The sequence below is a fragment of the Rattus rattus genome, chromosome 2, assembly GCF_011064425.1.
Source record: "Rattus rattus isolate New Zealand chromosome 2, Rrattus_CSIRO_v1, whole genome shotgun sequence".
NCBI lineage: Eukaryota > Metazoa > Chordata > Mammalia > Rodentia > Muridae > Rattus > Rattus rattus.
In genome coordinates, this window is record NC_046155.1 from 32,291,059 (window position 1) to 32,308,182 (window position 17,124).

The 17,124-nt window shown below is 43.2% G+C and overlaps 1 protein-coding gene across 3 annotated transcripts in view; it reads right to left on the minus strand.

Annotated features, from left to right (window-relative positions):
* Sgms1 (sphingomyelin synthase 1) overlaps positions 1 to 17,124 on the minus strand; it is a 265,773-nt gene that overhangs the window by 123,480 nt on the left and 125,169 nt on the right. For 2 of the 3 annotated variants that reach the window (XM_032891803.1, XM_032891804.1), the window contains exon 4: positions 855 to 897. The exons of the other annotated variant lie outside the window; for it this stretch is intronic. The gene's annotated coding sequence lies outside the window, so the exon portion shown is untranslated. The remainder of the gene's footprint in view (positions 1 to 854; positions 898 to 17,124) is intronic. 3 annotated transcript variants of the gene reach the window in all.

The following is a 17,124-nucleotide window of genomic DNA, read 5'->3' on the forward strand; positions in this document are numbered from 1 at the left end:
CCTGAAAAGCATGTTCTTAATTACTGATGGATGAGAGGCCCAGCTCATTGTGGGTGGGGCCATCTCTAGGCTGGCAGTCCTGGGTTCTATAAGAAAGCAGGCTGAGCAAGCCTTGGAGAACAAACAAGTAAGCATTACCTATCCGTGATCTAAGCATCAGATCCTGCCTCCAGAATCCTGCCCTGTTTGAGTTCCTGTCCTGACTTCCACAGACTATGAACAGTGATGAAGCTGAATAAACCCATACCTCACTAAGTTGCTTTAGTTATGGAGTTTCATCACAGCACAGTGACCCTAAGAGACCAATGTATGCAACTACTTGAAAAATAGAAGGAACAAGGAAACAAGAGGGAGAAGATATTGAGCTCTCAAAGGCAATTATATAAACTGTTCCCAATGAAGGTCCTCCATGCTTACCATGAAGAATGAAGCTAGCAACTGTCCTGATACTACACAAATGGACATTTGCAGTTTGGACTCAAGTTTCAAGTGTCTGCACCATTCAAAAAGTCCAAAAAGCCCAGATGGCAAACAACTAAGATGCTCTACCATGCTGTGAGAAGTCCAGTCAACACTCTGAAACCCAACTCTTACATCGGAAATCCTGATGTAACTTATGTCATTGAGTGCTTGGAAGAAAATTATTCTGGGATAAACAAAAGTAATAGTTATGTTTCATTTAGAATAGTAAGTACATGTTCAATATACATACACAACTACATTTACTTAAGTGGAATGGTACTGCTGAATCTGTACAACCTTTTATATACGCAAGTTGGCCATGCCATTACTTTAGATTTCTCTGAAGACAGAAAATAGACACTAGAGCATAAAAGAATTAAACCTCCATTTACCTCAATCATGCCGTTACTTCTCTTCATCAGTCTTTCTTCCAGTCTAGGAGAAAATAAGTAAATTAAAGTACAGATAAACTACATAATTAAAGCTTCACATAATGAACTGCTTAGACTAATAATTTTAAAAGACAAGGTCATTACTACCCCTCCTAACAGTCCACTGGTCATTACTACCCCTCCTCTGTCCATTGGTCATTACTACCCCTCCTGACAGTCCACTGGTCATTACTACCTCCCCTAACAGTCCACTGGTCATTACTACCCTTCATTACTGGTTCACTGAGAAATAGACTTTCTTTCCTCCCTGCCAGCTTCACCTCAGTTATCCTGGTAGAGACATACACCTACGAACGGACAACAAGCAGAGAAACCTATGCCTGGAGCTAGGAAAGGCTGTGCACCAGGACCATCTAAGGGTACATCCTAGGATTCCCAATCCTGTACCTTAATGGCATATCCCCCTTTCATTCAGATTAACTGCTAGCTTAGTAAAGAAATAGAGTGGGAGGGCACAGTTTTCAACCCATAATGATTAGAAGTCTGTCATAAAAGGATAGCAAGATGCTGATATTTTCCTTTTGATCAGTATACAATCAAGAATGGCTAAATGAGATAAGGTGTATACAGAGGTGTGTGATCAAAATCCTGCACAGAGACATGAACCCACTGAACAAAAGGCATGCGCCATTCCATCCAAGATTGTCTCAACTAAATAAAGCATGATCCTTTCATCATCTATGTGTGAGTAATGACATTCAAAATATACACATGTGGGTAAATGTACTGTACAGAAAAGAAAATGATACCTTTAAAAGAAATGGCAGGCAAACACAAGGACACGTGCTTATTTTTAATCAGGAAATTAAGTAGGAGAACTATTAAGTCTGAGGTCAGCCTGGGCAACAGAGTGAGTTCAAGACCGACCGGACTGACAAACTGAGACCCTGTCTCAAAATAAATACACATTAAATAAAGCACATTTTAAAATTAATATACATTTGAATTACTCTCATACGCAGAAAGAGAAAAAACAAAAACCTCCCTTTGAAGACCACACATTGGTCCTGCCTGGAGGCAAAGTTACTTGGGATCATTATTATTCAGGGAGGATGAGAATCCTTGTAACTGGATCAAAATAAAACATTTTAAGGACAAAAAAAAAGGGAAATGGTAGTTGGCCGATAGCTAATACTGTTCAGGAAGATACTGCCATGCTGGTGATGAAAGCTAATGGGTTGTCGATGGCAAGGTCTCCAGAGACTACAGGTCAGGGAAGTCGTTCCTGATAGACAAGTAGGGAAAGGGTCTTCCTATTACCAAGCAAGACAATGAAAATAACAGGCAGAGAAAGAGGAAGAAGGAAGAAAGGAGACCGCCTAAGGGAGTTTCATTTCCTCTCTACAGGTATACAAATGGCTCAACAAAATAAAGATAGGCTAACCAGCATTTGGTGGAAGTTAGACCAAGTTACTAATGCCCACATGGTCTTCCAATCCCCAGAACGAAGGTCTGGCTTTGGTCCCCTCCCCAGCCCCAGAAACCAAGAGTCTCACAGCAGGGCCCCAGGTGCTATAAACAAGTGTTCATGGGAATGAAGATACTGGATCTGCTGTGCTGGTCCTGCCCAAGAGTCACTGAAATCAGAGGACACATCATTCAGGATCCAGCACTTACAAATTACCCCATGGCCAACTCCATATAGCCAGCACTTACCACTCTGTACCCCAGAGAGGAACCTTCAAAAGAAACCTTTTCCACCCCAACCTGTAGTTCCAAAACCTGCCAAGTGGTCTTATTACTCTCTGTAATGAGAGACCCCAGAAGAGCAGTGTTCCTCACAGGCTGGTGAACATAATACCACCAGTCAGTTACCCAGGAACCCAGAGAACAACATGCCAAGCCTCTGTGAATATTTCCTTATGATAATAAGTAATTTCAAAAACAGGGTCAAAACAGGAACATAGTTTAAAAAGGGAAGTTTCTATTATGCCACTTGAGAAAAAAACAGTAGCTACTTTTTAAAGACAGTTGGTGAGGTAGCCAAGATAGGTGTTTTAAAAGCTCTTCCTGCATCCTCGATGATAAATATAAAACTGGAACTCAACACCAACTGCAGGCTGTCACATGACATGCCCTTACATTCAGTCCCCGCAAGAACTGGTAGAGTGCTGAAGGGAGCCTAGAAACCTCGACCTAAGCAGCGTAGTAGACAGTGGACAGCTCGGAGGCCGCATTAGCTTCTCCACTGTCACACCAGGGGAGAGGAAGCATCCCAAGTCAAGTGTGCTGGATCACTTGGGCTATGGCGCTGACCATGGTGTGCAGGCTTCATGATGAACACCCCATCCCCTGTCCCAAGCCATTCAGTAACACTCTCATCTCCCAGTTCCAAGTTATTTGGACTCTGATTTTAAGAAGGCATGTTAGCATTCCTTCCTTCTATGCAATGGTAATAAGGGTCCTGTTAGCAAGGAGCTTGAAGACAGGAAGCAAAAGGGGGTTAGAAACACTCCTTATAAAGGAGCTGAACTGGGAGTGCAGATGCTGAACTGGGAGAGCTGTGCGTGCACCCTTGGGGGCTTCCTTGTGCAGTGGTACTCGGCATAGAGAAGTCAGTCAAAGCCACTGGCTTGCTTTTGCAGTGGAGGTGTTCTGTGAAGACACAAGTCCTTTCTGGAACCAGACAAGCAAGGTAACTAACAGACAAGTGTGGACGAATTTCTACAGAGTGGAAGTCCCCAATTATCCTTGCTGCTAGGACTTTAAACATTTAATTAGGATACAATTAAAAAGGGAAACTAAACAAGACCTTAACAACAATGACACCAATAGTCAGACCAACAGTCGGGGTGCGGGGGGAGGCTCATGATGCCTCAACCCTAGAAAATGAATTACAGACAACTGGAGACAGCTGAGAGCAGGAGAAAAAGTCTTCCTGAGGGAATAACCCCATAAGTGGTCATCCAGCACCAGGTGGTCAGTCCTGAGATCATATACATACAAATAACATTACACAGAATGAACTGGTGTGTGTGTGTGTGTGTGTGTGTGTGTGTGTGTGTGTGTGTGTGTGTGTAAACGACTGAAGAAAAGGAGACCATGAGTGAGCATTGATGGGGAGATCACATGAGGGGTTGGAAGGAAGAAAGGAAAAGGAAAATGTAATTACATTTTAAAAATACATTTTTTAAAGAAAGGTCTACGCACAAACCCAGTGACAGGCAGAAAAATTTGGGGGAGTGTCTCCATCTCCTCAGAACCTGGTATGGCCGTACTTAACGGCCATCATGTTCACTGCTGCTGATTTTGCTTCCAAGAAAAACAGAGTGGAGTAGGAAACGATTCAAGAGGAGAAAGAGGCAAACATGGAGCTACAGCTGAGGAAGGAAAAAATGAAAGCTCCCAGGACTTTCTAAGACACTGGCGATCTCCCATTCTACATTTGTAGGGCCAGCCCTTTCAATCTCTTTCATCAGGAATGGTTGGTTTTTGTTTTCTGTTTATTTGGGGGGGAGGGGTGTTTGTTTGTTTTTGCAAAGGATAATCTGATTGGCTGGCTGGCTGGTCAGCTGGTCGGCAGGCAATGGCTGCTCAGAAGCAGCCCTGAGAGACAGCGAGCAGTGAGCACCACTGTGTAGCAACTGCACCAAGCCGACTGCCTCAAGCACGCTTTGTTTGTGAAGCCTGACACAAGCGACCACAGTTCAGTTATTTGTTCCTGGAGGGAGATGTATGGTTAGACATGAATAATATAGAAAGACCAGTAGTAGCATAAGAGTAATTCAAATATACTAAGACTACATTTTATTAGGACAACAACAACAACCCTGACAAGGCTTTCTTGCAAATAGTACATTGTGAAAATTAAAAGTTTGGCTTTAAAGAATTAAGAGGCTTGGAAGAACAGCCTCTACAGCCCTGCTATCTCTGGTAAGGTGCGGAAATGTGTCCAGCAGAGTCTCTGGCTCGGGAGGCTAAAAAGTACAGTCTCTCTCTAGAACAGTGGTTCTCAATCTTCCTGTTGCTACCACTCTTCGATACAGTTCTTGATGTTCTGGGGATCCCCCAAGCATAAAATTAATTTTCATTGCTACTTCATAACATCATAATGCAAATAGCTGATATATAGGATATCTGATCTGCAAACCCTCAAATGGGTCATGACCCGCTGGTTGAGAACCAGTGTACTAACACCATTCAAAGGCTTTCTGCTGCCAGCAGCCAGAGCTGGTGACAGCCTGCCTCACAGGAAGAGCTTCTCAATGTCCTCAGGGAGTCCCTACATCTCCCCTTCAGAACATGGCCTTGGCTGTGAGAGACTAACCAAGAGACCATACAAGGGGTGAACTGGGTTATGCCCCAAGCTTTCCAGAATGTGTCAGAATTCCCAGAACGCCAGGCTTCTCCCGGAGAACAGAGAGTGAGTTCTCTGAGGGGGCTGGGCTGGGTTGTGGAAGAAAATAGAAGACATGAAGGCTCTGGTGGTTCGGCCCTTCTCAGCTGACAGCGGCTTCCCTTCCTTTAACTCCTCAGTAAAGAACAGCTGACTAGAGGGGTTTGCACAGAGGTGCCCTGGGAGGAAGACGGAGTTATAAACTGTAATCTGCTAAAATGAGAGAGAGGAAGGGGATGATTTGGAGCCGGTGGGGATGGGGTGGAGCATGTATTCCAGAGAGAAGAGAGAAAGACTTTGAGCTAAAGGAAAGAGTAAAGGCAACTGTGCTCTGTGAAAGGATGAAGTAAACGACACGAAATTGACAAAAGACTGCAAACAATGCAGTTTGGGGTGTGACCCCGGAGCACTCCTTTTCACCAAGAGTGACCAGGTTCCAGGACAGAATAGCACTTCATCATTCCTCTGGGCTAAGGACAGAGTTATACAGCGATGACAGCTGACACCAATGACGTAAGCGGACATCAGCAAACACATCTGTCCCATAATGAGCCTCATCTGGACCCATGAGCTAAGCCAAATACAAATATACTCCTGTGGGTCACTGATGGGAACTACTATATATGGGACAATGAACAGGATCTTCTTGAACAAAGGAAACGCAGTTCTCAGGTTCCAGGACCAAATGCTATACTTTAAAGTGGTCGCACACACGATTAAACAAAAGGAAATCACAAATGAAGTTAGTGGTCGGTTATCATATTCCAAAGGGATTTGCTAATAAACACAAGGACATTTGGTCAAACACGTAAATCTGACCCAACTACTAAGAGTCCAACATAATTTGTTTGGCTCGAGAACTGCAAAATTCAACTAGCATCATAGAATCTTTAACATGTGTTGGGCTTTTTTCTTGGAACTTCTGTCCACATCCTCAGAGGGGTTTGTTGGTCAACACTGGCCTTTCCAGAAAGACAAACCTCAATCCTGCATTACCCTTTGAAGGCTGAGTAGGCCTCTGGTTTCTAGAGCTTTCACTGAGAAATGTACAAGCTGAAACAAGTGTCAACACCACTTCTTGCTGGAATGACCTCGCCTCCAATTTAATGGAGGCAGTTTGAATTGCTTTTAAATCCCTACCCAGAGGAGTACCCAGATGACCTTCTTCAATTTACTGAAGTAGTTTCTTGTGGGCACGAGTCACACTACCTCTGTGCTTAAAATACAGAGGCCTCTGGTCAGCACCTGCTGAACCTACCCGTGGTTCTTTGCTAACAAATTATATTAAACCAAACCAAGTTTCTCAGTTCACTGGTGAAACTACCTGCTTTTCAGAAAAACGTTTTGTTATGTGACTGTCCTTTTAGGTCTCTGTAACAACATCGCTCTTCTCTGGCCTAGCCACACTCACAGTCATAGAGAAATTACCTACCTAATCATATTTGGTCTTAATTACTTATAATCAAACTATTATATGTATACCATGTAAAATTTAAATTTAGGTAATAAATTACCTCCATATTATATCTGAATATTAATGTCTACTACTTTATAGTTCTCCTTAACAACAACAACAACAACAAAATGAGTTGATTTTTTTGATTCTCTACACCAGCTCTCATCTACCACAGTCTAGGCAGCTTTCATCTATAATCAGTGACACTATCTCCCCAGAAAGTTCCATGAACACAGATTACATCATAACCAAATAGCACGGCTGTAGTCCAACAACTCAGTAACAGTGTTAGAAACAAATCTGAGAGCCCAGCCTTTTGAAGCCAAGTTCTTTTAAGACCTGGAAAAGAATGGGAATTCACCGGAAATGAAAAAGAACAATGAGGACCTGGTGATTTAAAGTACTTTTGAAATACTTTGAAGTAATGTCTTCAAAAGAAAATTCCACATGAATTATCAAACCAAGCTACCTAGTGCAGCAAACTGTGCCAACAACACTCACACAAAGCGGTATTCCTTAAAGAGGCAAAAGCAGCAAGCAAATAAGAATGTAAGATCAACTAACACTTCCAGTGTGTCCCAGACGATGTTAGCATCAGTGGCTGAGAAGATCATCTCAGGGTCAGAGCCCATATTTACAGGTTCAAGCTCAGTCCTAGGCACTGCCCTTTCTTCAAGTTGCACCCCAAAGAAGTGTGTGTGCCTTGTGTAAAATGCAGTTCCAGGGCAGATTAGGAAAATGTTTTGAACCAAAATGGACTAATTTCAAATGCCACGCAGAGTATGTCTTCATCTACTCCTTACCCCTGCTGGGGAGTTCTGCTCTACCCTCCGGCCCAGATGTCTCTCAACTGTCGTTTCTGCACTGCCTGATACAACCCTATGCACTGACATAGCTGACTGAACCTGAAAAGACTCTGGGCTCAAAAAGAGTCATTTATGAACTGGCCAAGAGCTGTGGTTTGTATTTATTACATAAATGATAGGTCCGCCAATGAGACTCTGCCTCAAGAATCGAACACAAGCAAGTGTACAAGAAGCCAGATGCATGGTGAAAGATCAGGAGAAACAATTAATGACATGAGCCAAGGCACACAGAAATCAACCCAAGTCTGCTCTTAGCCTGGGATTCTCAGATCTGCAGCCTTACACCCTAATCTTTCTTGAGGTAAAACACAACATGTCTTTTGCAGCCAAGAAAGTGCCCAACATACACCCAGTTCTTAATGTTAAAGTTTTATGGAAAGATGTACGATTGCCGAGCTGACTACAGCTGTTGTCTTTTAGACTAACTGGAAGAAACACCTTACATTGCTTAGGTCAGGCTTTTAAAGAAATGCAGCTTTCTTGTTTTCAGTGTCTCTCCATTGTACATCAGGTTACTCACTTATGAAATGAAGATGGTGTCTGTGATTCTGTTGGCTAACTTACAGTCTCCATAGGGCCGGGCTCTGACAGATCAATCCTCTTGCCAAACAAAGGGACACAAGCAGCAGTTCTGTACCTGGAAAGCGATCTCTACTCTGTGGCTGCCACGTGGTAATATCCTGCTAACTTCATAACTACCACTGAAAGATTTGTCTATACAAACTCTTAAAATGACTCAGTTTAGAGACCATCTCATTTTAGATATTTGTCCATAAATTAGAATTTTTTTTATAACATTTCATTTTTCCCCACTTAAGCTATATTATCCTCAGTGTGCCCCTCTCTCTTAAACAAACTAGTAAGTTCATAGAACCGTATCTGACTATTAGCAGAAATACCCGAGTCAGAACTGTGGTGCTCAGCCTTGGCCACAGCACTTTCAGCGCTCTGCCTTGTGGGGTAAAGGGCACGGTCACAATACAAGACAACAGAATCCGACAGATCTATCCTAGACACACTTCTTATCCGGGCTTCAGTGCAAATGAAAAGAGTAGCTAGATCAGACCCTAAATCCATTATTATTCAATAAATGAAATTATTCAAAAACCTTTTTAACCGATGTTAGGAAAACTGTCTAAGACTAGGAAATGGGCAAGAGAGACGGCATCCCTTGAACGCTGCAATGGACATTAAGCCGAGCCACTTCTGGGACTGTCTGAATCAGTAAGGCTGTGAACTACTTCACTGATGATGGTGGTAAGTGATTCTTTCCCACAGAACTACAAATAGATTTTGTCTGCTAGAGACGCCTGGAAGAAAAATAACCCCCGAACATAAGAGGGCGTTTTGTTCTCGAGTTCCTCAGAGTCTCCTAATTTCCCCATTACCTAAACTGAATACAACTGGAACGACTCTTGGAAGTGGCTTTTGCTGAAAAAGCAGCGACTCCACTTGAGTGCACAAGCACCTACGCTGAGGATGAAAGCTTCACACCGGGGCTTTATGTCTGGCGTCTCCTTCACTTTGGCTTAACAGCTAAAGACAGACAGACCATCATCCTTAACCTTTCCTCGAGTCCTCTGGGGTCCTGGAGAGCAGAACCTCGAATGACAGACACCTCCTTACTCCAGAGGAGAGCAATCATCCCTGACTGTGAGGCCTGGATTAAGGCCTGGCTCTGGAGCAGGACTGGTCACCTTGTAGACTAGTCCTTTCATACAAAGGCAGCAAGAAGCACATCTTCACTCCACCTTGCAGAACTAGAGCTCAGACAGTTAACAATCAGACCACATCCTGACCAGAATGTTTATTTATGCACACCTGTTACCCTGGATTCCACTTCTTCCTGCATTTAAACCCAAAGCTCACATCAGTACTCGAAGCCTCAGGGTTACCGGACCCCTTTGTTTCTCTTCCCAACTTGACCACAGTAAATGAATCTTTCTCTGTGTGTCACATTCATTTACATCTTTATTAAATTTCATTTAACGTTTCATTCAAATGTCATGACCGAGGCAACTCATAAAAAGAAGGCATTTAATTAGGGGCTTGTTTATAAATTTCAGAGGCTTAGTCATTATCATCATGGCAGAGAACATGGCGGCAGGCAGGTGTGGTGTACAAGAAGTAACTGACACCTACATTCTGATCCACATGTGAACAGAAGTCTGGTATGGGCTTTGGAAGCTTCCCCCAAGAAGGCCACACCTCCTCCAACAAGGCCACACCTCCTCCAACAAGGCCACACTTCCTCCAACAAGGACACACCTCCTCCAACAAGGACACACCTCCTCCAACAAGGACACACCTCCTCCAACAAGGACACACCTCCTCCAACAAGGACACACCTCCTCCAACAAGGCCATACCTTCCAATCCTTATCTTTTCAAATAGGTCCACTCTCTGGTGACCAAGCACTCAAATATATGAGCCTATGGGGGGGATTTTTATTCAAACCACATGATCCATTTTAAAATATATTTTATTGTAACATCTAGGAAAGTATTTGCTATAGTTCTTAGCAAGTGCTCAACTATGATCCATCAGATTATAAATAACTGGCCTCTGCTATTTGAAAGCCAGATCCTTGCAATTCTTCTAGAGTGAGAGGATGGTAACAAACAAATGCCACTGGGATTTAACAATATTTAAATAAACTGTGTTCTTAATCTACATACGTCCATGGGCAGCACTGATGTCCACCCTGCACCATTTGCAGAAGTGTGTTTTGAGTACACACATTGCTAATGCTGTTTTTTGTTTTTAATAAACAACAATTATCTCAGTTTCTAGAGATAAAGGTATGTGTATGTTTGTGAGTGTGCAGGGTGTGTGTGTGTGTGTGTGTGTGTGTGTGTGTGTGTTTCCCCAGGCACATGTGGAAGTCAGAGGTTTATATCAAGCTACCTTTCTTTTGGAGATAGTGACTCTCACTGAACTTGGACTCCTGCTGTGGGTGCTTGGGATCCAAACTCAGGTCCTCAAGCTTGAACAGCAGATGCTCTACTGACCGGGCCTTCTCACCAACTCCTGATCATGCCTTTCAGTGCATATAATACAGACAAAATCCGATCAAATACACAGAGCAGATGGTGTATAAATAAAATCCTGTAATGCACAAATAGAAGATAATGGCCAAACAAATGTTATGATGTATTAAATGAGCTAAAATGTATTAAAATTTATTAAATGTATTTAAAAAGCTAAAATATACTCAGGTCTACTTAATAAAAAGTCAGAACCCATAATTAAGGAGGCATAATTCCTATTTCATACATTAAGTATTAATTAAATACATATACTAGATACTTAAATATATATCTAAAGTAGCAAAGAAGAGACTTACAGGCAAATGTCAAGACAACCTCCTCCCTCTCTCCCTCTTGTCCCCTCTCTTCCCCCTCATCCCCCTAAGCCTCACAGCCAGCATGAGAGGTGAAGAATGAAACTCAGTCAGTACCATCTTTGTGGACGCTGGAACAAAATCTTGTTCATACTGACTGACCTCATACTGACTGAAGATTATTCTCCTTACACATTTAACCATAGTAAAACTATCATGTGGAAAAAGGTTCCCACATGACAATTACCACAACAAAGCTTTAGGCGTGCCTACTCAGAAACTCCCTTGCAAGGATGCAAAGTGGCTGTGACTTTTATAGTAAGAGTGAGTTCTCCTGGCTGATGAACGGAGCTTAGAGCCAAGACCTAGAGAAGGGTCAGTGGCAAGCACAAGGCCAGATTCTGTTAGTGGAGGATTCAAAGCACATAAGGCCTCTTTCACAGGGATGTGTTCTCATCACTGAGACAAAGCCCAGAGTTAGGGCCTAATTGTCAGGTTGGCTCCTAACCTAAGAGCAGCAAAGGTTGCCAGACCACCTTCACTCAGAACTCATGGTGGAAAGGTGCTGTTCATTTCCTTCATTGAAGAAAACAGGCCTGCATGACTGACAATCCTGTTTTCTCCGATTCTTATCCTCAGCTGTGCTTCCAAAAGGCAAACACTTCCAGATCCTACCAAACTTTAAGCTTCTCAAAATATGAATTTGTAATTCCCTGCCAATACCTTGGTAAGCCTTATAAAAGAACTATTACAGGCACAGAAAGGGAAATGGGGCTAAATAATCTTCACACAAATAGGAGTAGGGGTAGCAGTATTATTCACTTCCTAAGTCAGAAAATGCATCAACTAAACGACCCAACCCAAGAGTTTGATGTAAGTCAATGGGATCCACAAAAATGCATTTATTTAAGGATGTATACAGCAAAATTAAACATTTGTACAAGTAGTGAGTATCCTGAGATTTAAAATAGGGATTCATCTAAATTATAAAAGAATGTAATTTAAATATAATTTTTCTAGGAACAGTTTATTCAATTAAACAATTTTAAGGTTCATGCATAGGTAAATTGCCCCTGTAGTTTACTCTTAGGTTTGGGGAACTAAGGGTTTTATGTTCCTCTTAAATATTTGCAGAACCCACTTCCATCACAGACATTCCCTCCTCTTCTGCATCCAGATGTCAATCACTTGCCACTGAAATCCATTCCTCAGTTGTAATCAATCACCTTGGTTTCTTTACTTCAAAGCCTTGGCTAATAGACACTATGAATCTCAGTGTTCAAAACAACCATGAAATTAATGTCCTAGAGAAAATGATTCACTTAGCTGGGCTCCTGAGTTCTTGCTACTGGATGTACCTCAATCTAAAAATAAATGTTTATCCAGTAGGTCAGAGTGGCAGAATCAGAGAGGCCCCCATCAGCAAGCAGAATCTGAAGGTACAGCAACTGACCAAGAGGGGTTAGGGATTGAACCCAGGGCCTGGTGCATGCTGGGAAGCATTCTGTGACTGAGTTACATATCCTTAGCCCCAAGAATACTTCATTCATTTACTTATTCATCATCACAAGGTCAGAAGTTTGTGTGACAACCTTGGTCCCTTAGGAGACTCAGATTAAAGAAAAACTCAAAACAGGCTTGTTTCTGTAACAATATATTGGACACATAATTGTCCAGATAGCAAAATTATCTGAGCTGAGTTTTTCTTTCAGTTTTTCTGAATGTATTACACTTGTTGACACTCTTAGGCATAGAGAAAGTCTGTTTACCAGAAGTAACTTCTAACCTTATTCCTGTAAAGTCTCCACAACAGTTGTCCAGTGTCCAGTTAGGGTTTTATTGCTGTGAATGACCACAGCACACTCTTATAAGAGAAACATTAATTGTGGTTGGCTTACAAGCTCAGAGGTTCAGTGCGTTATCATCAGAGTGAGAAGCTGAGCGTGCAGGCTGACATGGTGCTGGAGAGGTAGCTGAGGGTTCTACATCTGAGTCCTCAGGCAGTCAGAAGAGAGAGTGACACTGGGCCTGGCCTGAGCACTGGAAACCTCAAAGCCCACCCCTTGTGACACGCTTCCTCCAGCAAGGCCACACCTACTCAAACAAGGCCACACCTCCGACTGTGTAACTTCCTCTGGGCCTACAGAGGTCATTTTCATCCAAACCACCATATCCAGTTACCCATGCGAATCTAACACAAGCAAGTAATCATTTAAACCTGCCTTCCACTGAAGATATAGAAAGGATACCAAGACTAAACAATAGGCGAAGCTTACACCAACTCCTCTGTGCAACCCACAGCTACAGCCCCACACGGAGGAGTCCAACAAACTCAGCAGCAAGTGCACAGCCTCAAATGATGCTCTGTTCTTCATACACACCACTCTAGGAACCTTTGGGTTAGTTATGTAAGGTAATTCAATTTGCCTTTTAATCCACCTAAATCCTAATTACGATGCCGCATTCTCAAACACTTGCATAGGGGAAAACAAAAACAAAGCATAGGGGAAAACAAAAACAAATCTCATGTAGTTAACCAGTTTGACACCCAATTAACATTTTCTAAAATGGCCACAAACAGGCTATTCAGTGCGGTAACCAGGTAACTAACTGTCCTGGCAGGAACAAGAGACAGCCGTGTCTCCCTTTGGGCTACCCAACTACTGAACAAATGGACCCCAAGAAACTGACGTTTCCCCTCAAATCTCATTCAAAGACAAAAGAAAGCCGAGGCCCTGATGCTAAGCAGAACAGGGAGTTGACTCCCTGGAGAGAGATGTCACACGGCTCTGACAATTTGGCAGACCACCTTACGAAGGGACTGGTGCTCATACAGTGGGATAGGCCAAAGCATTCCACGACCTGGACTACACGTAGCAAAGCACACCTCTTGCCCCCTATTTGAGCCTAAGCCTCAGATAAGGATCATAAAGATGGATCTGGAGGGAGGTGGGCGGCGACCTCTTTATTCCTCCTGCCGCTGTAGTCACAGTCGACCAATTGTCCTTATTGTGACTCTAACTGGCCTACTGAGGACTGGAGCCAAAGTTGGCTGATGAGGAGGGTGTAGGGCCCATAACGGTAGTAAGAAGCCCAAATGCTGTAGTAGGGTGTCCAAGCCGCCACTTCCGAGGTATGAGTTAGGTCATCAGACCTTTGCTCAGTCTTGGGTCCACTGAAAGAGCTGGGTGAGAAGCCGCCTCACCGGGGATTCTGGATTAGGATGATCTGCATTTATAATATTCATGATTTCAAATTATGAGCACAAGTGGGGTTTGATCACTGCTGATTGAAGAATTGCTGCTGAAGGCAGTGGAAGTGTAGCTGATGGGACAAACTTTGAAATTAAGCAAGGTAAACGTGACGTTGTAAGGGAAGCCACGGGGACTCTGTGGGGCATTGCTAGGGCACAGTCATTAGTATCCCCATGAGAAGTTAGTGGCTGGGTCCAGGGAAGCTAATCGTCCCCATATGCATAGGACAGGCATGAGGGACCAGGAGGAAGCTGGTTTGTGAACCATATGGTTTCTTGTTCGTGGTGTGTCCTCTAATAGCCTACGATTAAGATATTTCACTCTGGGGTTGGGGATTTAGCTCAGTGGTAGAGGGCTTGCCTAGGAAGCGCAAGGCCCTGGGTTCGATCCCCAGCTCCGGAAAAAAAAAAGAAAAAAAAAAAAAAAAAGATATTTCACTCTGAGCCTCAGATTCCTTAAAAATAAATAGTGCGAATAATGTTACTGACGCAAAACAAAGTCTTATGGCAATAAATGCATGATGATAAGGAGTCGGGGTGAGAGCAAGACCTGGCTCTCAGCCTGTGTCGTGGTCTTGCTGGACTCTGCTTAACTTCATCAGTTTCCAAATCCATAAAGCCCAGCTTAAAAAGTTGAGCTATACAGAAGGGCGGCTCAGAACACAGCAGCTAACATTTAACATCAGGGCTAATTCTCAGTGGACACTTCTTCTCTACAGCCTCTCCAAGTCGCAGTAAAGAGCCTCGACACTTCAGATGACTTCATCCATCTTGGACCTCGTCTCACAAAAACAATTAGTATGACAGGACTAGAGTTTATCTATTGGTGATATTGACATTTTAGCCAACTGTTAGGAGGAAAAAGAAAGCACACAGAGAGCACCGTACAAGACAGATTTCCAGAGGTGTCCTATAATACGACGTATATTCTAAAGGATTGTAAGACAAGGCCCAGGTTGCTAGTGTACAGGCAACTCCACGGCCTGCCTTCAGGGACCTAGCAGCTCTTTACATCTTAACCTTCGGCCACACAGTGTGCCAGGTTTACAAAAGGACCCACATGCCATCCCAGCTCTCTCTGTTCCTGACGTTCTCATCCCCACCCGCCCCTACCCACCTCCACCCCTTACTCAGTTCTCACCTCTCTCTCCCTCTCTCTCCCTCTGGGCCTCCTCTTTCGGCCTTTATGGCTCTGCCAATGTCTCTACCCATTCCCCCGTTCCTCACTCGTCTCCCCTCCTCCACAAACTTCCCAACAAACTCATTTACACCAGATCTGTTGCATGGAGTAATTTCTCAGAGGTGTACGTTGGCTCAGGCCACCAAAGGGACCAACCACCCCACCATGATGGGTGTCCCTCGGAGAGGCAGAGGCCCCACTTGTGAGACTTCATGCTCTTGAGGAGTTCTGATCTGCTCACCTTTATAATCTATGAGCAGTGTGAAAACTCCAAGGGGGTTTCCAGCTCTCAGTGGGTAGCGTCATTGACGCTACAATATTCGTGATTGATCGTTTTCAAACATTGCTGCTAGAGCAGAAGACTGATTTAACCACCACCCTCAAAAAGAATTTTGATGTCATCCGTTACTTAAGTGCTGGCACTTTGCACAATGACAGTTTGAGAGATGTAGATTGTTAGTAAAGTTAGGTTAAGATGTTTTTGTTTGTGGCTTTCACACTGAAAATCTTGGGGAACAATTTAACCTTCAGAAAGGCACACTCCTGATAGTTCAGCCAGGGATTTTTTTTTTTGAGGTCAAGGAACAAGAAGAACGGCAGCCCGACTGGTACCAACTGCCATGCCTCGCGTGCTAAAGCTGGGCCACCGTTCAAGGAGATGATTAATTCCTTGTACCCATTTTTGCCCTCAGCTTCCTGATATGACTGAATAAAAAGCTGTCAACAGGTAGATGTGTACCCTGAGGATTCAAAGTAAAACTGACTGATTTACATAAAGGTTTAGATTTGTGATTCTTTTAAGATTTTTTTATGAGATTACTTGATTGATCCTGTCTTTGTAACCACAAATTAGAGCCTGCCAGTAAGAGAATTGGCTGAGAAAAAACACACCTTTCTTATGTACACTCTGCTAATCTGTACAAGTTATTTAAACCATGAATGTATGTGGGGACTTGGGAAAAAATAGTTTTTAACCTGGAATAAGTAACGTTTAAGCATGTAAAGTTATTAGGAATATGCTGGGGTTTTTCCCATATACTTATTATAATTATTCACTTAAAGAAAAATAGAATGTAATCACATTCTAATTTTTATATTGCCTAAAGGACTCTGCAGGATATACAAGCTATGGAAAGGAAATAAAGTAGTTGGACCCTTGCTTCATCCAGCGAGTGTGTGCACTCATAAACCTGCTGTACACTGTCACTGACCCCGCATCCTGTCCCTGCATCCTGTCCTTGGATCACTGAACACGAAGTGTGGTCTCCAACGAATGGGAGCTGACAATGAAACTCAGGGGCGGAGCAACTGAAATACACAGCTAAGCCCCCAAGGCCCCAAGGACCTGCATTCTATTCCTAGTGCTATGTGAATTTTGAAAAACAAAACAACAACAACAACAACAAAAAAACAAAAACAAAAACAACGAAATGAAAAGAGTAAAAACCTGAGCATAGGGATAATAAAAGCGCCCCAGCTCCCTCCGCCCTCCTGCCTCTGCCGGCCCCTACTTCATCCACAGTGAGGTCTGGAGTTCTCACCAAATCTCTCCAGGTTTTATCCTAAGTATCAGGAGGGGGGGCAACTCTGGCTCCACTCACGCCTGTCCACACAATGTGGGGAGTCTCTGATAGATGTCCCCAATACTCCTTTTTTGAACTTCCCACAGAAGCATCTGTCTTAAGGACCCATCTGCACTAGCAGTCCACCTGTTACCTGAAATACCTGTAGATAAGAAGAAAGTGAAAACCCATTCTTTAAAGCAGTGTAATCCAC